General features: G+C 41.1%; 1 protein-coding gene across 16 annotated transcripts in view; it reads left to right on the forward strand.

Moving 5' to 3' along the window:
• The window catches only part of TUNAR (transmembrane neural differentiation associated intracellular calcium regulator), a 163,524-nt gene that overhangs the window by 16,856 nt on the left and 125,343 nt on the right, over positions 1-21,325 (forward strand). Inside the window, exon 2 of one of the 16 annotated variants that reach the window (XR_014585021.1) lies at positions 13,693-14,790. The exons of 14 other annotated variants lie outside the window; for them this stretch is intronic. The gene's annotated coding sequence lies outside the window, so the exon portion shown is untranslated. Of the gene's footprint in view, positions 1-5,214; positions 5,896-13,692; positions 14,791-21,325 lie in introns of those variants that run through there. One more of the 16 variants, XR_014585022.1, reaches the window with a different exon arrangement.

Consider the following 21,325-nt stretch of genomic DNA (forward strand, 5'->3'; position numbering starts at 1 on the left):
GTAAGTTAATGCTTTGGCTTCTGGGCTCTCGCTGAATGCTGAAAGCCTTCTTTTCTCTGTACTTTTCCAGCTCATTTGATAGAGGTGTATTTTTTAATATACCCTCTATTAAAAAAAAAGTAATAATTACACAAATACTTTGTGCAGAGGAAGGTCCATGTCAAAAGGTTTAAGCTTTGGGTTCAATTTGGATGAGTGCCTGAAATATAGTTCTGAACCAGTGACAGCCTTTGAATTTATAAATATTAATGCCCATTTGGGATTCTGGTCCAAAGCAAGAGCAAGACTTTTATTCTGTTCAGGTTTCTGCCTCTCTGCTTGTCACCACAGCAAATGAGTCCTCTCCAGGCAAGCAGCAAGTGGTCTGACTAACAACCATGTAGGCTTTATTCTTTCATCTCAGTGGTTTTGGTGAGCACAGCCAACGTCTGTCATTCAGGTCAATGACTTGAAAAGGCATTTGATGTTTTTGAGGACACTTGCAAAATTTAATACAAGTCATCGTTCTTTGGGAATTTGTCTGTTCCAAGCTGTCCCAGGTTAATCAAAGGTGGGGTGCAATTTCAGCATCTGCCCAAAAACTGCACAGGGGCAAGTGTCCAACCATACCCAAGCATTTATCCAGAGAAGCCAATGCCCAGGATCCAAGTTCTCAAATTGGATGAATTGCAGTCTGAAAACAGCTGAAGGCATGACAGCAGGACAGGAATAATGCTTTAGTTACAATAAATAAAAAATGTGGGAAGAGGCTAATGTATAAAAATATTGAGAATATTTTTTTTCTTGCCGTCTCCCTTGAAAAACACTATAGGATTTAGAACTGATATTGAGCAGATGAGTGAAACACTGGATTTGGGCCTGGGTATGTAATGAAGTTAGGAAACTCAAAGGGGATTTTATTTCTGAAAAATTGGAAGGATTCTGGGTGGAAGTGTCTGTGCCATGTGCAGTGTAAACAGGTATGTCTTTTCTGTCTGATGTTTGCTGTGTGCATGCTTTTGTGTTTATTTGCCAGTTCCTGCTCCAACACAGATAGTCATGCTGTAATCTCATGGAACCAGGCTGTCTGGGTGGATTTGAGAAATTTCAGCTTCTGGTAAGGCTAGAAATATCAACAGAACAGGGTATTTTGTGCTAGTTTGGGATTTCTGTTTCTGGTGTCATGAAAGACAAGACAGACAAAATTTTACTGTTTTGATTCCTGTATACACTTGATATGGTTTTAAGCAAAGGACTGAGGGCATTCAGCAATACTTTATGCTGAAGAAACTCTACTTTCATCTGCAAAAAGGTGAGCAGAATTAGGAGCTTCCTTTCTTAACCACCTATGATTGAATACTGTTAGTATTTAATACTGTGTTCAATCTCAGATAATTGCTAAAGTGTGCTGAACTACTCTCTCAACTTATCCACAGGCAATTAATAATATTGATCACCTTACATTGACCTTGTGAGTTAATAACTGTTTTTTCCCTTGATTTCCCTTGATGAATAGTGCTTTCTAAATGCCAACATATAATTTTGTCAAGTTGTCAGATCACAGGGGCTGATGCTGCAGACACTGAAATGTACCTTAGTGCTTGTTGCTGTGGCTGTTTTGTTGGGATCAGTAGAAATCCTTATGTCCAGACTGAGGAAGAAAATACTTTTTACAGGGTCTGGCCTAGGGAAAGCATTTGAAACACTTTGAAGTCTATAGGAATTAGCATGTATGAATCAAATTACTTTAGAACTGGGTAGGATACGTGTGGCTAAAGGTTTTGGGGTTCATTGCTCTAGGGGATATCTCGGGCACAAGGAGGTAGCAACACACTTTGCAGTCCTCGTTATTCATTCTGGTAGCTAGCTTAAAACAGAAATCTCATTCAAATTTCTTGCCAAATTCAACTGGTTGCTAATTTTTTTTATCTTCAGATGGGTTGAGGAAAATGAACATTTGTTTTGTTTTCAGAATCTAAATCACAGGAATTAGTGCAGTAAGACCATCTTGACTGTATATTTGCTTGGAAAGAAATAGGTTAAGGGAGGAAGATTCTAATTTTAGAAGCAGTGAAGGTCTGAAGTCATGACACTGATCAAAAAATCATAGAACAGCACAGATTGGAAGGGACCTTGCAAGATCATCAGGTCCAATATTTTTCTCTAAAGTCTCTGTAGCACTGTGTTCACAATATCCTATAAAACAAGAACAACACTGTTTATAAGATAATGCTAACAAGGTGAGGATTAGGTAAAGCAGGGCAGCCTATAAATTAGAGGTAACCAGAACTGAGTTCTTCAGTTTGTTCAAGGCCAGTCCCAGTGCCATCTAGAATACCTAGAGCAAAAAAGACTTCTCAGGGTCCCTCCAAATGAGAAGTGATAAAATAGATAGGCAAGTGGAACAATTTATGTCTCAACCAAGGTGTTTGAAAAGATGTTGGGGGGAAAAAATAAGTTTTATTATTAGAGGGAGAAAATAAGGCCTACTTTAAAAGGAACTGAGAGTAATGCCATGCCTGAGCAAGATGACTCAGGCTTGCTTTTAACTCTATGATGGTGACTTTTGGGTCCCTCTCCTCTCTCAAGGGTACCATGGATTCCTCCTCCGAGTGAAAATCCATGAGAACCCCACCACATAACCCTTGCATCTAACAGTTATTGTTATACAAAAAACACATTTATTTAAATAAAAAAAATGAGCCCAAAAGAGGGAGAGCAAAGTGTATGGTATCAAGGTGCAATTGGACAGGGTGCTATATATCATCTGGGTTCCCTTTTCACGTGAAACATTTGACCTGATGATCTTGCAAAGTCCCTTCCAACCTGTGTTGTTCTATGATTTTTGATCAGTGTCATGACTTTAGACCAACATACACTCACATGCACTCCTCTACAACAAAATTTTCTGCTGAGATCCCTATCAGAACAATGACAAAAACTGCAGGAGTGGGAAGCAGTGAATTTAGCAAGCAACATTCTGTCAATCTCTGAAAAAAGCTTGATTTTCTCTGTAGCTGAGAATGAGAACAAATCTTGAATGTCTTGAAATGGTACTACCAACCCAGTGCCTGGTATCAATAAGAGAAGCTTTGCAGAACTGTATTATCCAAGAGATGTGTAGCAAGGGAGTTTGGAGAAGAAATATCCCCTCCTCGCATCAGTTTTCTTACATCAGTACTGAAGCCCATTGGCAGAGATGTCTGTAGGAACAATGTGCTGATAATCTCCCTGCCGTAGAGGAAACGGGGCATGTTGTCCTGTGATGGCGGCAACCCAGCACTGGTCTCTAGCACTGAAGTTTCCCCTGTAGACATGTATATCCACCCCCCTCCTCTTGCACAACTGGCAGCACAGTCTCTGTATCTTTTCAAAAAGTATCTTGACAAACCATTCAAACACCGACTCCTCTGTGCCTCTGTACTTATTTATCCCCTCCCCGTTGCGTCTTTAGCTAAAGCAGATTATTGCAAAATCCACTTAAAAAGCACAGCAGTTTTATTCTGAAATATATCTAGAGGGCAGCAAATCCAGAGGGAAATCTCATCCTTCAATGCAAACAAAACCTCCTCTTTTATTTTATTTCTGAAAAAATCATGTGCAGTGTTACATAAAACCTTTTATTTCTCTACACAAAGCAACAATAATAATATCTCTATAAGGCTGAGATATAATCATACCTGGGAGCAAATTTTTAATTTGATTAATGCTTACTGTAGTGGGCAAAGATTCTGAAGTTCAGGTGTGAGTTATGAAGAAACTGCTCGGCCATCTAAAATCGTATCTGAAAGCAAATGTATTTTTAGAATACTGCTGTGCAACGTGGAATGCTCCTGAGTTATTTGTTCATAACTGTAGATGATGTGGAGGATATATTTAATTCAATATTAAGATGGTACTTCTGATTGCAGTTCTGTCATTCTTCATGTTTGGGTCAAGCTGTAGCTGGCTGAGCAGTAACTGGGATCCAATTAACCGTCAGCAATGAAAACCAAGGCTCCTGTCCATCTTGTTTTATTGTTTACTGCATTCTTCAGTACATTTTGAAACCCTTTGGGAAGTGTTTCTAGAATTACACCTACTGAATTTCATCACCAACATTTAGTGCATGCAGAAATAGGGCTGTCAGAAATCTCTCTTTCTCATCTTCCTTACATTTTATGTTCGGTACTTGGGTTTTGGTGTGTGGCCATAGAATGGTTTGGGTTGGAAGGAGCCTTAAAGACTAATTCTGATGCCACCGCCATGGATAGGGACACCTCCCACTAGACCAGGCTGCCCAAAGCCCCATCCAGCCTGGCCTTGAACACTTCCAGGGATGGGGCATCCACAGCTTCTCTGGGCAACCCGTTCCAGTGTCTCACCAACCATCAAGTAAAGAATTTCTTCCTAATATCTAATCTAGATCTACCCTCTTCTAGTTTAAAGCCATTCTTCCTTGTTCTATCACCACACTGCCTGAAAAAGAGTCCCCTCAAGCTTTTCTGTAGGCACCCTTTAGGTACTGGATGGCTGTTATAAAGTCTCCACTGGAGCCTTCTCTTTTCCAGGCTGAACAACCCCACCTGTCTCAGACTGTTTGCATAGAAAAGCTATCACAAAATTATCAGAATGCTTAAACAAAAAATAAGTAACATTTTAAAATATCTATGCAATCAGTTTGGCTTCTTACCCTGTGCAGATTTTCACTTTAATTGTGGTTGGCAAATTGGCATTTGCATGTTGAGAGGTCCAAGTAGAGTCAAATTAGTGCTACTTTGTGTGGCCACTGGCAGTAACCAGAAGGAAAATCAGACAGATTCCTCTGAGTGCACTCGGAAATGTTTATGCCTAGGCAAGGAAGCTAAGCAGGGTGTCTCTCTTGAACCTCCGTAATACAATGATGTTATTCGAGTGTGACCTTTTGTACAATATGGGTTGCAAGTGGAGGCTACCCTAGCTCTAAGGGATCTGGGGGAGTGTTGCTGGGCACCAAAGCCCTGCGTGTGTTTCAGCATGCCAGGAGGCCTTGGGGAAGCCTCATTCATCTCGGTTTCTGAAGCTGGAAAATGGGGTTGATGAACTGATCTCTGTGTCTGATGTTTGCTTTTGCATCTCATCTACTGATGAAAACTGTGATATGAGATCTGTGTGCAATCATTATTATCAAGGGAAAACATTTGCAATGAAATAGGACAGGGCATATACAAGAGGGAAGAGGAATGGATCTGCATGATAATTTTTTTTTTTTTTAAGCTGGAGATCGTGCCTGAAATGGGAAGGATTTATATGGTACCCTGCCAGCACCTATAACAAAGGATGCTTTAGAACACAGACAATTTCTTTCTAACTGCATCTGTTTTGATGTGAAAACCCATTTTCCTGTCTCATATGTGGAGATTTTGCATAACAATACATTGTCACTAAAATAGTTGTTAATGAATGTACAAACAGCAGCAACTTCTTTAAATGCCTGTTATCTCTGAACATCCATAGGTTTCTTCTGCAGAAAGGGAAGATTCCCTCTATTCCTGCAATTTTACTACAGTTTCCCTTTTGTCTCAGAGCTGTTCGCAACGTGACCACTCAGTGGTTTTCCAATGTAGCTGCAAGTTGTGAGGCACCGGTTCAGAATGAAGCACTGCAGGAACTAGCTGCCCTGCTACTAGTTAATGACAATATAAATGCTTTTTTTCTACCTTTCATTCTTTGTGTGTGTGTGAGAAGTCAGGAATCCAGAACAGCATTTCTGTGCCGCAGACAGGCTGCAGATGATGCAGGAACCAGCTCAGGTCCTTCTGAAGTCTGGAGGAGGCTTTCAAGGCACTCTTCAGAGCTGTAAAAGGGCTACTCTGCATCCCACTTGCAGACACATCTCAGCCCTGTGAAGTTAATCTGTTCTGGGCTCCTGTGGTGTTTGCTCAGAAATCTTGCACTGCCTTGGGCTCCAAAGATTAAATATAAACACCATTTACATCTGCTTAAAATCTGAACTGAACTTGAAATTTATGTTCAGTCCAGTGATGGCTGTGGCTGCTGTTAAATTGCTCCATTAACTATAAAGCAGAGTTTAATCTGCTGTGTTTTACTTTCATGGAGTGCTTCTAAGCACTGGTAACGTTCCCTTTATTGAGTTCCTTTAACTTTACAGGAAACTGAAGGTTTTCTTCTGGAGGGAAAAAAAAAAAGTGCAAGTCTTAGAATTAAAACACCCATGAAAGCAATGAAAAAAGTGGGAGAGAGAGAGAGAAGTAAGGATTAGCACTACCAGGAAGGATTAGGAGGAAATGGAGCAACTTGCTGTTGTCTTTTCCTTTCCAAATATCCAGCGTGGTCAAAAAAACTCCACTAAGTAGATTACCTTGAGTGCTCATGGAAAAGAGTACAAGTGCAATCCCAAAAGGCAATTACCTTTTTTTTGTTCACGCAGGATTTTTCAGTTTATAACATGGAGTTAATTACCTACGTTTTCTCTCTTTTTTTCCTGTAGTAGTCCTTTGTACAGGTTTAGTCATCCTTGATGGCAGCTGTTCCATCTATATAGCAATTGCCAGATGATTACCTCTTTAATGTTTTCACTGAGTACTTTGCTGGTTAACCTCCTTAACTGGAGAGCTGCTTATTGATATTTATGTCTTGTCAGCATAGAGGTTCATTAAGCATCGGTAAATGACATGTTTTCATATCTGCTGACACTAGAAATGCAATATGATCAATTGCAAATTGACTTTAGTGCAGCAATAGAGTGCATTTAACACACATCAGTGGATCATTCATACAAGCAGAGCTGGAATTGTTATGGCTGTTTATGTCTGCCTAATATCCAAGTATAAATTCTCCCAAGTCAAGGAAAAAGACAAGTAAAACAAAATACAAAACTCAGTGCAAGAAATGCACGTATCCCAGGTCAGTTCTTGACATAGGTGGATTTTGGATGACAGGAGGCTGAAGGTGGCGAAATGGTCCTTGTCACACCTCTGGTCTCCTTTCTAGACTGAGCTTAAACCCCAGTGCAAAAGGCCAGCAAAACAGCAAGTGTCCCCAAAGCGTGCCCGTGCCCAAAGCTGGGGATATAGGGAAGAGTTTTGTTAGGTGTCCAGACTTTATTAAACAAACACTTTGTTCAATAAAAAAATACCATTGGGTTCCAATTTAACAAAACACTATGAAACAAAAGAAAGGTGTGAATGCAGGCAGTAGCCCTGGGAACATCCCCTGCTGATTTCCTGTGCCATGATGAGTCTTCTGTACAGTTATATTTATTTATTTATTTTTTACTGCTCTGCCACACTTTGCTGCTTGTCTGAGATTCCTCACCAGAAGCTGAGAAAAAACAGTGAGGATTTACTTGCATTGTCAATTATTTTATGTACTGGGGGAAAACATAATGGCTTGTGGTAAAGTCTCTGGAAGGTAAGATCTTTACATACTTTTAATGGGGCAGATTTGGCAACCAAAATGGTATACGTAATTCTAAACTTTCTGACATACATCTGAAGCACCCTGGTCATTAGCTTATGTTTTCCTTCAGCTGGAGGACTCAGAATGTGCTCTGTGCTTTATGCTGTGTTAACCTCTTTGTTTTTTCTCACAAAAATGGATCTAAACTTCAGATTGTCTTTCTGGATAGAAAAAGCATGAGCTTCTGATCTAACCTGTTTGGCTGGTGAGCTTTATGATGAAATCTGTCAGAGGTGTATGTAGTCTTCCTGGCTATAATCGCTCCTACTGAACGTACAGAATGGTGCACTCTCATTTTGCAGCTGAACTGCTGCTTGTGTCTGCCTCTTCCCTGTGGATCAAACCCTGTAAAATAGCATTGTTTCAGCACAGTGAAGAGCAGAATGCTAAATTAATATTATGGCTCTGTAACAAAATGGCTTTGATGTAAGATTCCAATATCCTTACTTTGTTATGGAGCTATAATACCGATTTAACGTTCGTGGCACTGAACTGAGAGCGATGGATTTCCTAGGAGCAGAGATGTGGGATTCATGCTGAGGTACAGAGTCAGGTAGATGAAGGTAAATACCAACTCAGGTTTAAGATTATGAGCTGCAACAGGTGGCAGAGCCAGTGATTTCAGTGTGGGTCATGAACATCCTGAATATTCCTGCATCTCTTTTTCATCTCCATCATTTTTTCTGCACAGTGCAAAGATAGATCCTGCCCCAGGGGAAACCTCAGTGCTCTGACAGCACACGCGGTCCGTCTAACAGCCCTGTCATGGGAGCTGGCACAGGAGAAGCTGTGACCAGGGCTGGCTGAGAAAAGGCAGGTCCCTGTGCTCTGGAGCATCCTCCTCACTCAGTGCCTCCCAGATGGTTTATTTAGCTGAGGATGCTGTAGTTCCTCAGAATTATGAATCTCTCTCTGATTATAATTTTCATAAATAGTAGCAAGTTCAAACCAGGTGTGCAACCAGCTGCTTGGAGCATCCTCACCAGCAGACCTGTTCACCAGCACCACAGCACCAGCAGCATTACCACTGCTGGCAGGACTTGCCATACTTGCTGTATGTAACCCCCCTTTTCAGGTTTTATAAGTTTGTTATAAAATGCCACCCAGGGTGCGTCTGGGCATGTGACTGTTTCTTCCTGGAAGAGGTTCTTTGCTTGAAAATGAGTTTAAATAGACTTGGCCAGTAGAAAAACTCCTGAATGCGAGGAATAAAGGACAAGAAGATGCAGGGGTGAATACCTCTGGTAGCTGAGGCTGGCAGGATGGTGCCAGGCCCTTCACTTTCACAAAGGCTCAAAAAATGATTCATCCTCATATATCAGCACAGGAATTGCTAAGACTTTAGTGACACGTCACTTGTGAACTTGAATGTGTGCAAGGAACACAAAATGAAGCTGTTGTGAGTGTATTGTTTTGGATCCATTTAGGGTCCTACTGGCATATCAGGTGTGGAGACTTAAGTGCCTGTTTTTGGCAGATGATTTATTGCTCCTAGGGATGAAGCTCTGACCCCTTAAAAATCACATTTTCCCCCCTCTTTGCCATCAGCCCAATATAATGACAACGGAGTTTCACTTAAAAGCAAACAAACAAAAAACTTTAATTCAGCAGAACAGTTAGTGCTGGATGGCTACATGAGTGTTTCCTGGTGAGCACCAGATTTCAGTCATGCTGATATTTTTCTATAATTGTCATTTACTGGGTTGAATATTTTATGCCTGTGTTTGCCTGCAAACAGTGTGTCTGAGCAAGACATTTTTTGAAAATGAAAAAATAGTACTTATTGGTCCCCAGATTGAATTTTTTTGTTTAAGGAGAATAATGAGAGACATAACAAAGGTTGGCAAGGTGAAGAACAAAGGGGCTGTCCAAGGGATGTTTGAATGTCTATGCAAAAAGTGTTGTGGTTTCACCAAATCCTTAGCCATTTAACCAAAATCTACTTGTATATAAGTGAGTGTGACATAGGGGAATGAGAAAGGAAGGGAGGAAAAGTAGGGTGTCTGTTTTCAAAGCACACGTACATTCCATTTAGCTTTCACCAGAAGGGATAGTATGTAAAACATGCGATGCACTGAGCCAGTAATAACCAAGCTGAGATTATGGGGAATTCTTACTCTTTGCTGTTTCTTTCTTACAATCAGTTAAAAAGCAGTTTTCTTTCAAGAAGAAAATTGGAAAATGCCTAAATAGATCGTTTATACGCAGCCCTGATGTTGGAGGATAATGCCCACTATCAATAAAATGCAAGAAAACAGGATTCCAGAGGTCTTTAAAATGATTTCTGGAAATCTGCCAGAGATCTTCTAGGGCCAGTCACTCTGAGACACCACAGACTCTGTTTCTGCTGTCTCTGGCCATCTGATTAGCAGAGCCTCTGCTGGGCCATAACCCAAGGACGTCCCTTTCCTCCAGCTGCCTCTGGAGCCCACGCAGTGTCATGGTGCTTTGTGGACAGGGAGATGATGCAACCGCCCATGAGATGCTCTACCGAAACCACAGTGGCCAACTAGGGCTGGGCACAGAGATGTCGTGTGAGCCCCCTCCCTGGCTTGATGTGGATGCTATAGATCTCCCAGCTGTAATCTGGCTGGGGGCAAGATTGCTGGTCCAGCCAGATGTGCAGGATGGTGCTGAGCAGGAACTGTGACAGGCTGTGGTCCTGCTCATCACAGCTCTCTTGGCTTTTACAGGTAGGAATTTGAGTTTCAAAGGTACGTATTGCTACAAGGATGTGGAAAAAAAATTGACCAGAAACACCAATATGACTGTTTTTTCATTAAGAACGATAAATTTATTGACCGTCTAGACTGAAGTTAGTTTTGTATTCACACTTTAAAAGTTTTAATTAATTTGAAAGTTTACACTCTTGCCATCTAGCCATTCCCTGGTTAGTTTTATGAAAACATTAACCTTGACATTTTGACAACTTTTTTTTCCTTTCATTTAGTCTCATTTAAAGTTGTTTTCATTGTCTATGGTTTAGTGATTCCCTTGGTCTGCTTACACAACCAAAGCCCTTTGAAGAGCGACAGCTCAGCGTGCCCGACGGCAGCTCCCAGCACAGCATTTAATTCTCAGTTCGAGCCAAGCCGAGCTCCTATTTTAGTGATACTGCACCGACCTGACACCAGGTTTTGCAGGCAGCAGTGTAAAATTTGCCTTCCTGCTTGCACAAGGCACTTGTGAGAACATGCTGATGCCTTCACAGCTTGCAGGGCTGAGGGATCAGCAGGAGGTGTGGTGTCCTCCCTGACTATGGTGCCTGAGGCAAGCTGCTCCTCTTGTCCCTCCTGCAATCGGGTATGTACACACACAAATGCACACGAGTCCTGTGCTCCCAGTTCAGTCTGTCTCTCTGATGTTGGAGGCCATGAGCAGTCCCCTGTGCTGGGACAGAATTGTGCAGAGTAAGAGGACGCCCTGACACTTCCATGTGTTTGCTTGGAAAATATGAGCTCAGCATCATTGTAGCAGAGAAATCACTGAGGAACTTAGTGCAAGATTTAACTCCTTTCTGCTCCAGCTTTCTCAGAATATTTAGTCAGAAACATATATAGGCTATTCAGGTTTATAAGGATGCAGCGGATGCTGTGAAAGTTGCACCAGCACCTTTCCGCAGCTCAGGCCGCATAAATGCGTCTTGAAAGCCTGAGTCTTTCTGGCTTACCAATCTACCTCTGTTCAAGTGTTTTTCTCTGCAAAGCTGCTGTGGTTACTAATTCATTGGAGTTCACGAGGTGTTGAGGCAGGGCATTTGTGTGGCAGCAGCAGCAATTTGATAGACAAGCAGGGCGAGAGAGAAATTATAAATATGTTTCCAGGGAGACAGGGGAACTTGCTGCTGCTGTCTGAAGAAAGGAATAACCCTCACCTCTGCATCCTTGCACAGCCTGCCTTAAGGCTGCATTATCACAAGGAATTGTTCCAGTCCCACAGGCTGCAAGAAACTGATCTTTGAATTTTGCTGGAATGGGGGAAAGGGTCTTTGTTTTAGGAGAAAGCAGAGAGAAAGCAGTAACTCTACCACAGAACAGACTCCCTTGGGTGCTTGGAAATGTTGCTGGTTGGAACTGCTGGGAGACAGAAATGGCTTCACAGAAGCCAGGGATTTAAACTGTGGTCATACCTGTAGAGGATCGACCTTTCCTGTAAAATCTGCCAGCATGTTCTGCCACTTCTATTTCAAATATTGTCCAGCATGTCAAGGGCAGGGTGAAGGGAGTGCACCATTTGCTTCCAGCTCTGGGAGGTCAGGGTGGGGGTGCGAGATCACACGCCCTTGCTGAAGATGACTTTCTAACTCAAGCGTGAATCAGGAGCTAAGAACAGCAATGAAATTTTACAAAGTTAGGGCTACCCAAAAATGTAAAAGGTTCTGCCTCATTTAAGGTGAGGGGAAAAGAAGGTTGGGACTGAATTTTTAATAATATTTGGGACTCCAGGTCCCTCAGACAAGCAATGTGCGTCCTTGTGAGCATGAGGGAGAGCTGGGGAGAGTGCATGACCTGGTGTCACCAGCTCCCTCCTGGAGATGGTGACATGTTTATGGCTGGGACATGGCCCTGGTCCCAGGATGAGGAGAGGCAATGAGGATCTGAGGAACCAAACAAACACTGCTTTTGAAAATCTTCCCTCCTGAATAGCAAATATGTCTCTTTCTTGGTATAAAGTGGGAAGCTGAGAAGCAATATAAAATGTGGTGTGTTGGTACTGGAATTAGGATTTAGAGGAATCTGATGAAGTAAATAACACATAGGTCTCGAGATAAGATGAGCGTGACAAAGAAATTGATGATTAAGACGACACTGTTGGGAATTCCCAAGCAGAAATCCTGCCATCGATTCATTGATTTCTTCTGACACCAAGAAAGAAAAAAGCCAGGTCAACAGATTGACAAGCGCTGTGGAGGGGGAGAAAAATAGCGGTAGTCAGGCAATGATCCCAAATCAAAAGGAGTTCAGAAGAAACAAATATCTAGGCTTGTTTATTTGTAACTGAACTTTGTAAACATGGACGTTATTCCCTGAGGATGTGACTATATTGATAACTTCAACAATAAAAGTTAAAAGGGGGATGGAGGGGGAAGCAGGCTACACTTAGTACTAATAAATTATTTGCTTTGCCATAAGAAAGAAGGGAAAGTCTTCCCATAAGCACCTTGATAATTTCTGCAGCATCCTGAAGTAATGCCCTGTATCAGAAATGCAATTTTTTTAAACGAGAATCTCTTTTTTTAATCTATCTGAAGATTAGTGGTAGGGATTTACCATTAACAGTCAGTAACAGTTCATTAATATTATAAAAATCTAATGTTTTCTTGTATTGGTTTCCTTTTCTCACATCACCTACATCGGATTGCAAAATTTAGCCAGCAAACCATCTTTTCAATGTATTTAGTCCTCATTGTTCAGAACATTGACTTTATTTTAAGGGACTTGGATGGGTATTTAAGTCTCTGATATCTGATTCCCATCCCTCCCAGAAACTTGATGTTTGAACTTGAATAGATGGCTTAATTTTTTTTGCTTCATTTGCCTTTATATTTGGGAAGATGTTTACCAAACTTTATTCTCCTAATTACTAGAATCCCTCTTCTAGTTTTCAGAATGTTTGTGGCAAGTTTACATCCAATATCTTTATGTCAATTTCTGTTAAATTAGTTACTTTCCTTTCCTGTTTTTTACTTCTTGGATAACTTACAGGCTTCAATTCTATCTTCCTTTAATGTGTTTTACTGTGCAAGACAAGTCTTCTAGCCTTCTCTGGTGTAAGTGCTCCTGTGATCACCTCCATAAGCCCATCTATGCCCCTGTTTCAAACTGAGTTAAGTGCAGTATGTATATGGAATTTCTCTTGTGTTTTGTATACAAAGTTCCAGCAGGAAGTTCTGCAGTCTTGTCCCCTCAAAAATGCAGGAATTTTTCTGAGCCTGTTGATTTATAAAAATGCATCAGACAAACAGGCATGAAGTAGTGGTACCCTACGGCTATGTCCATCAGACTGTCCCCCACCTCACACACACAAGGAAGGTCCAGCTGAAAGGTCAGCATTTCGCTGGGGGAAAGCCTGCCCAAATGAAATATAAAATCAAACACTATGGTGATGCCAAAAGAAAAAAAAAAGTTTCTGTATAGTTATGTTTTAATAAGAAACACACTTGTTAAGCAGGAAAATGCTTGAGACCACTGTTGGGTGTGGGGCACCCTGATTATGCTACTGTCCCCTGGATCTCCAGCCCCTTTGCCCTGTCCGTGTTCTGTCCTCTTGCAGCTGCTGGCAGCAAGAGTGCCTGTGGGAGGCCCACCTCGCCCAGCCTGGGGCCCTGCAGCCAGCAGGAGCACCCCTTGTGGTGTCCCAGCAGCCAAAAGGGATGAGCGAGTGACAGGAGGTCTCTGCAGCCAAGGAGGAAGGAGCTGGGGTGGAGGTTCAGCAGATGCAAAGTGTGCACCTTCTGTGTGTGTTGAGGGGGTTCTGCAATGCAGCTGCATGCACAGAATTACTTGGGCTGAGCGATGGTGCTGTGTCATCAGGGGAAGCCCCAGGTGATGTATTTAAAAGCAGTTAATGGGGCAGCAAGTAGCAGGGCTGGCCTGGAGCAAGCAATTGTTCTCTGGTCCCTGTAAGGCAGGTATGGCTCACCTTGCTCTTGATGTGGTCTGGAGTGGGCTAAAGGGAGGGTGTGAGGGATGCAAGTTGTCCAGTGGACACTTAGATGTGGCTGGTATTTCTGGGACTTAACTGATGATGGCTTTTAATTACAAAATGCAATGTCAGTAAGTGTGTGCGGTCTTCCCTTGTGCAAAATTGTTTCATTAGAATACACTCTGCTGCAATTGCTGCTTTTTATTTAGGTTATAGGTTATTCCTTGAAAACTTTATGAAGACTATGCTCTCATGTAAGCTATTCCCTTCTTGCTGTGCATGAATTTCACTGAGAGGTTGTGAATAAAATGCATTTACATTTATAGTCCTTGAACTGATCTTCTTTTAGACTTTGATTTAAGCGTTATCCCCCACACTGGAGTATTCTGTCGTGTTGCTCTGTTTCTAGTGGTCACAGTCAAAAGGAGTCTCCAATGAAGACTCGTCTGTTCAGCTGAGCAAACCTCTTATGAAGAAAGCTCTAAATGAAATGGGTAAACTGCGTTTACACAGTTCTGTTCTCCAGATTTAGGAGACAATTTATTTGTGAAATAATATAGTTTAATTTGTTTTTCTTTGATTGTTTTTTAGAAGTTAATTGTGGAAAATGTTATCTAAAACTAAGGTTTTCCTGAAGTTGGCCAGAAAAAAATGGATCCAAATGTTCTTAAGCTTGAACAAAATATAACATGAATGGCGTGAGGCTGTGGAATGCCTTGGCTGGTTTCCACCAAACTTTAGAGGTACCTAAAGCGGTACCCTTGGGGAGGGTATTTAAAGCGCAGTTCCAAACTAGCTGCTAAAATTTTTCTCTAGTTTTTAACGTGTCTCTGCACATCTCATCTCCGTTAGAGCAACTAGTTCTCTTTCAGTCTGCATGCATAGAGCTAGGCAGCATGTCTCTCAGGGTGGCTTGAGTATTTTCAGTATTGTGTGCTAATAAGTTGCAAATAACTGTGAACAGCTCAGTGTTCCAGAGAAGTTTCTTGGGTTGGTGTTTTGCTGCCTGGAAAGGAAATCTCGGGTGCACTCAGATCGCTGCCTTGTGGCTGCTGTTTCAGACTCAGTAGCGCCTTTTCTTGATCTATGTAATCATCTGACACAAGCAGCATTGAAAACATGCATGGGTAGAAGTATATGTTTCCAGAGTACTCAAGTTCCTGCTTTTTTTTTTCCCTAATATTAAAAAAAAAAAAAAAAAGTCTGTGTGTGCTGGTACAGTATGCCCTTTATTAAGGTGTGATCCTAAAGGTTCCCATAGGGGTTGGATCAGGCCTAGCAACGTGTTAGGACAAATTGTGTTTTGATCCATCAGAGTCAATGGAATTACCCTGGGATTATTTTGTTTTTAACCACATCTCTAGCTTAAAAAATTGTTTCTTTCTAGGGGAGAGGAAACTTAAGTTTTATCAGCTTGTTGATGAATGTCCTGCAAGGTGTAATTTCTCTTCCTTGGACTGTTTCTTCAGGAGTACTTCATTACTGTTACTCTCATTCCTAATCAGATTGCTCTTCAGTGCTTAGAGAGAGGTGCATCATTATGCTGACATTGAACAAACAAAACCCAAACCACAAGGTAGTATTCTGCCTCCTGGAGCCTGCTGGGTTCCCACATATCTGTGCTCCCAAGTGCCTAATACCAGCACACAGTATCTCAGGATGAAGCTCTCTGGCCACAACTAGCATAAAATTGTACTTTGCCCTTGAATAGGAAAACTATTCTCCTGTGGCAGTACTTTATATAAATTATGTTGCTAGGCTCTCTTTTCACCCCATCAGCTGTTTCTTCTCCCTCTAACAGAATAAAGGTCAGAAATGTTGATTCTAAATAGCAATTTCAAATATGAAAACTTGAACTCTTTTCTCGTGACTTTTTTCTTTTCCAGAAACCTTTCCTCTCTAAGTCAACATTGAGGCCAAATCCTCTCATAAAAGAACAACTACCCAAAGTCTTGGCCCCTATGTTTAGCTCTCTTCCAGGCCAAGCCATTCTTTCCTACTGAATTATTTACTTAGGATGAGAGTCATCTTTAATAGTCAGAGGAACATTAGAATCCAACAGGACTGTGAATTCATATTTTAGAATGTTTACAAGTGTGTGAGCATATTCATTTAATGCCTTCAGAGACTAAGGTTTTCATTACAACTTCAGATGAGGTTTACCCTCGTTATTTTTAACTTTTCAGATTGTAAGACACTTGTCTCAGCTTTTTTGTTCTGTTCAGACTGCATGGCCTTTGTTTTGTGCAGGAGGTCTTGGCAGTGAGACATAAGGTTTCCTTGTATGCACATCTTGTGTATGGTGGCTTTGGTTCTAATTTACATGAGTTTTGGAGTGGGGCATGGGTGGGACATCCACCGAGGCAATGCTCTTTCCACTGAAGACTATGGTGTGAAGGCTGCAGTGTCTTTGTGGTTATGAGTGTTTTTTTCTTGTTGTTTGTTTTTTATTTGCTTGTTTGGAACATTACTCTATTATGCTTGAGAAGCATTTAATAGCACTATACTGGACATCTTGCTCATTAAATCCCTCTCAGAGCTATTCCACTTCTGATGCAATCAAAGCTAAGCTGCACTAATGCTTCCTTATAGCTCTAAAATTTTCAAAAACTTAGTTTAAATGATTTCTTCATATTTCCTCAGGATTTTGAGTCCTCTTTTTGGATTCCTTCTCAGAATGAAAGACAATGAAATATTTATTAAGCTTGCTGGAAAAACTCTGGAGGCAGGATTTATTAATAGTGAAAATTCATTATTGATGCTGTTGTTCTCAATTGATGGGCAGCTTTGTGCCTGCTTATTTTTTCTTATTTTTATTCTTTTAAAGAAGGCATAGCTGGCAGCTGCTTGGTATGAAAAATCCTTCTCTGTCTCCTGAACTGCCAGGTGACTGCATCCTTTGTGTTTAGAAACTGAACCTCATAACCTGTGTCTGTAAACTTAGTTCCACTTGCATCAACTAAGGCAAAACGATTTCTTCTTCCTGTTGTCTGCTTTTCACACGCTTCTCCCAAGGCTGCTTCAGGCTGGCCAAAATGGACTTTTCTTTTGATGTCTACCCTCTTTGTACTAACGTTTCACAGATGTATTTCCATTTCCTCTGCCCTGACATTGACTTCCCTCTGTCCCAGCACAGCAGTCAATGGTCCAGCACTTCCACAAATCTCTGATGTGACCGAGGTCAGGGGTATTATGATTATGCTGGGGGTGGAATTTTCTGTTTACAGTTGGGGTGATGGCAAAGTTCCCAGTACGTATATTACCTGAGTTTCTAGATGTTTCTTCTTTACAGCTGCACTCACAGGAAAACTTCCAGTTCATTTTCAAAGGTTTTCTGAGCTGCTAGTCTTAACTTCAGTCTTAACACACACCTAAAGAATATGTGGCTGAAGTGGTGGCTTTAACAGTGAAGTGATGCAAACCCAATCCTTTGTGATGGCTAGAAACTTTAAGTGCAGTTTTCAAATTCTCTTTCTCAGGACCGTGTGGCTCAGAGAATACCTTGATGTGGTAGGGATAAAGGCATTCATGTTTAACATTCTCATTCATGAATAACACAGTCCTCAAACACTGGTGTTCTATACTTTGTCACCACTGCTATATGTTTGATATTTCAATACATATTATGTTGTATTTAAGTACCACAAGTAATCCCATACAAAACTCAATGCTCTGAATTCAGAAAGTTTCAAAACAGTGATTCTAAAACCTACTCATGCCCAGCGCTCCACCAAAAACATGTTCTGAGCAGGTTGCCTCTTCCTATACCCTGCAGAGGGATGGGGGAGTGAATGCAGACCTGAACTCCACCTGTCCCTTCTGTAAAAGATAACAAAAAGCAGCACAGTCTGTCAGGTATTATTACTCACTCATATTTTAGATCCTTTTTCTGTCTTGATGTTTGGTACCTGGCTAACTTTAAATAGTTGGATGTCTGAGAACTAGATGGCTGGTTATACTCTGGAGGTCTCTGTTCACCCTCCTGCCTCAGGGAGGGAATGAGCCATCCCTTAGTAAATCTGAAATTGCGAAAGACCAAAGCCTTTATTTCTCATTACTGTCTAGATCTGCTTTGGCCTTTTTTCCTCTTTATATTTAATTAGAATTTTAGAGAAAATATACTTTTGCAGCTGTAGTAACCACCCTGGAACAATTTTTGAGCCTTACCACTGATCCTCACTCAGTAACAGCTCTTTCCAACCTGCTGCAGTAAGTCTCCCCTTCCCTGGGCAAATAAATAGCTCTGAAAATATTTTCATGCCAAATATGCACAAAACTACAAAGGGTTAAGTGAAATTCATAATGACAAGACGCTCCTGCAGCATTGCTTGACCCGGCTCATTGGCAAGTTTAATTGGTGCTCTGAGCTCACCGTGGGCCTTCCGCCCACACCAGGCTTCAGCCAGCCGGAGCACTTGAGGAGCTGCGCTGTGTAGCTGATATCTCTGTTTGTTGAGTTGACATGTGAAAAGTTATTACCATATAAATGAGATAAGGTCTTAGATAATTGTGGACTGGAAGTAAAACTGAGCTGGATTGCTTGTGGCTTGAAATTTTAAGCGTACCTTTCTCTCTTCACTTTTTTTTTCTTTAAAGCCTGTATACCTTTTCCTTCCACCCATTAGCCTACGCTATAAATGATATAAAGAGCCCTTATGCTTTCCATCAGGCTACCAGATGTGAATCGATTTTTAGAGCTAGAAGTTTCATTCTGGTGCCTTTCGTTTCTCCCATGCTGGTTATTATGAAACCTGGATGCAGAGGTAATAAAATTGCTTTGAGGAAAATATGGATGTCAATCACTGACATAATCCACTGCAGTTATTTTATTCCATTTTCTTTCTAATATATATATATATATATATAAAAAAGCTGATTCTTTCATTGTTCCTGCATGGTCTGGCAATACTGGAAGATGGCAGCTGAATTCAGATACTCCTCCGGTCCTCTTTGTGGTCTTGTGGTCGTATTGATTTACTTCACACATGTGAATGACTGATCTTTTTTTCCCCTAGCACAGAGGTTCCCAAAGAATGAGGCAACTAAGTGGTCAGGAGAGAGGTGTCTGGGTCCCCCAGGCTTGGGAATAATGGGGGTGAGAAGAAAGAAGTGGTGGTAGGTGTTGCCTTACATGTCTTGTCCTGGTTTGACAGTTTGCTCATGTGCACTTCTAGTGAAGACTGCAATTATTGATAACATAGTTGCAGGTTTAAGGAAGAAAAAAATATCTTAAAAGAGTAATTATTAAGCTACAGAATATTATTCTTGAGGAATATCATGGAAACTCCTGTTCTTGTCTCACTTAAACATGTATTAGGAGCATAGGGTGATAGCTGTGTATCACAGGGCCACATTTTATTGCTTCTACTGGCTATGCAGTACATGCTGCATGTAGGAACGGGGCAACCAGGAGCAGAAGGGCTCTTCTGCTCCCAAACCTAGGGTTCTTCTGCTGGAGGCAACTGTCACTCCTTTGACAAGTGTCTTTGCCTTTAAGTTAGTTATTAAAAGTTTTTCCTCCTGTTCCTTCAGATGTGAAGGTTTTCCAGATAGAATTGTTCAAACTATCCAAGGAGAAACTAATTTCTAGCCTTAATACATTCATGGGCAATTTATAACCCTTTGATTAAATCAAGTAAATGACATAAAACCATAGTTAGAAAAATGATTTTTGTGCTGCATACATAAAAATTCCATGCACCGAATAATTGCATATAATATATAAATAGCTAAATTAAAGTTCAATCTGAATGCTATTGCATTCTTGCGATATAATGTAAAACTCTCACAAGAAATTTCTGAAACAGAGTCCTTCTTTAAGCAGCATCTTTCTTCATTTACAATGCTATTGTCCAGTACTGCTGCTTATGCTTGCCTCCCCATTTCATAATGTCTTTCACTTCAGTTTGATATCTTGCCTGCAGCAAGGGAATTGCTTGAGGGGTTGGCTATTTTTTTTTTTTTTGGTGACTTGGCAGAACAACTAGAGGAATACTAAGCCCAAGGAGAAAAGATAAAGCTACACTTTGATCAACTAAGGTCCCTGCAGTATTACACACTTTAATATAAATAGATCTTTAAACTTGGAGAGATTTTGCAAGATGGGTCAGATACTTCAAAGATAACTATCTCCCTGTGAAGAATAAGGAATCTGTTCCTCTGGAATACAGCGAGCCTTAAAATACACGGGTCTCCAAGCACATGAGTCATCCTATGGATGTGAAACCATCCAGAGAATACTGAAGCACAGACAGGACATCTGATGGCATGAGAAGAAACGTCAAACAATTGACGCAAAGTGAGAGAATAATGAATGCTAAGATTAATATTTCAGCAGCCTATTTAAAATCATGTTATTACAGTGCTTGAGGCATTAAATTTGCTGGGCTGACTAGTGTGGGGAATCAGTTTATTTTAAACATTCTGCAATCTTAGAGAACTTGCAAAAGTTTTCAACCAAACTAATGCATTATGCATCTGAAATGGGCAGAAAAAAATGTGTAAATACTGAACACAACAAAAATTGATAGAGGAGTAGAAAAGATTGGAGTTGAAAAATGGATGCTCTTCTTATTTCAAGGAGATGGAATCATGTTGAGTTTCTTTTGCTTTTGCTGTTATTTCTTTGCAAATAAGAACACCTGGGAATTTCATCATGAGATTTCTCAAGGTTATTCAGGAAACATTTTCCCACTGGTTAATGTTAATCTACAAGGCAAAGACTAAATCATCAGTTTGTAGGAGGCCAGAAACAGTGAGAGGCAGTGGCTCAGTAATTCCAGTCCATGCTATTGATAAGCAATGAAGTGTACATCATGGCTTCTGAAATGGAGCAAGAGCAATAATACCCTCCACATGGGGTTACCTGCTGTGGATTCCCAGCTGGAAGAGACTTGTGGAAGCATAATCATAGAATAATTTAGGTTGGAAAGGACCTTTAAGATCATCAGGTTCAACCACAAGCTACAGTCTACCCCAGGTCCCAGCAGAAACAGCTCTCCCATCTTCCATGTTCCTGGTGTGAGAGGACACAGGAGGGGGCAAACATTAAAAGGCAGCCTGACCAGCATTCTTATAGGGCTTATTTGTGCTACAGCAAGGGCTGGAGCAGAGACCTGTTGTATTCATTAAACATAGGGAACAACCTCTTGCTGTTGCTACAAACTGGTTCTTAATGCTAAACCAAAAGGAGCTAATCTCCATCTTACTTCTTATCAAGGAATGGCTTGGTTTTGCTTTTTCAGCCTCTAGGCTGTTGTGT

The sequence above is a fragment of the Anser anser genome (assembly GCF_964211835.1).
Source record: "Anser anser genome assembly, chromosome: 5".
Taxonomy (NCBI): Eukaryota; Metazoa; Chordata; class Aves; order Anseriformes; family Anatidae; genus Anser; species Anser anser.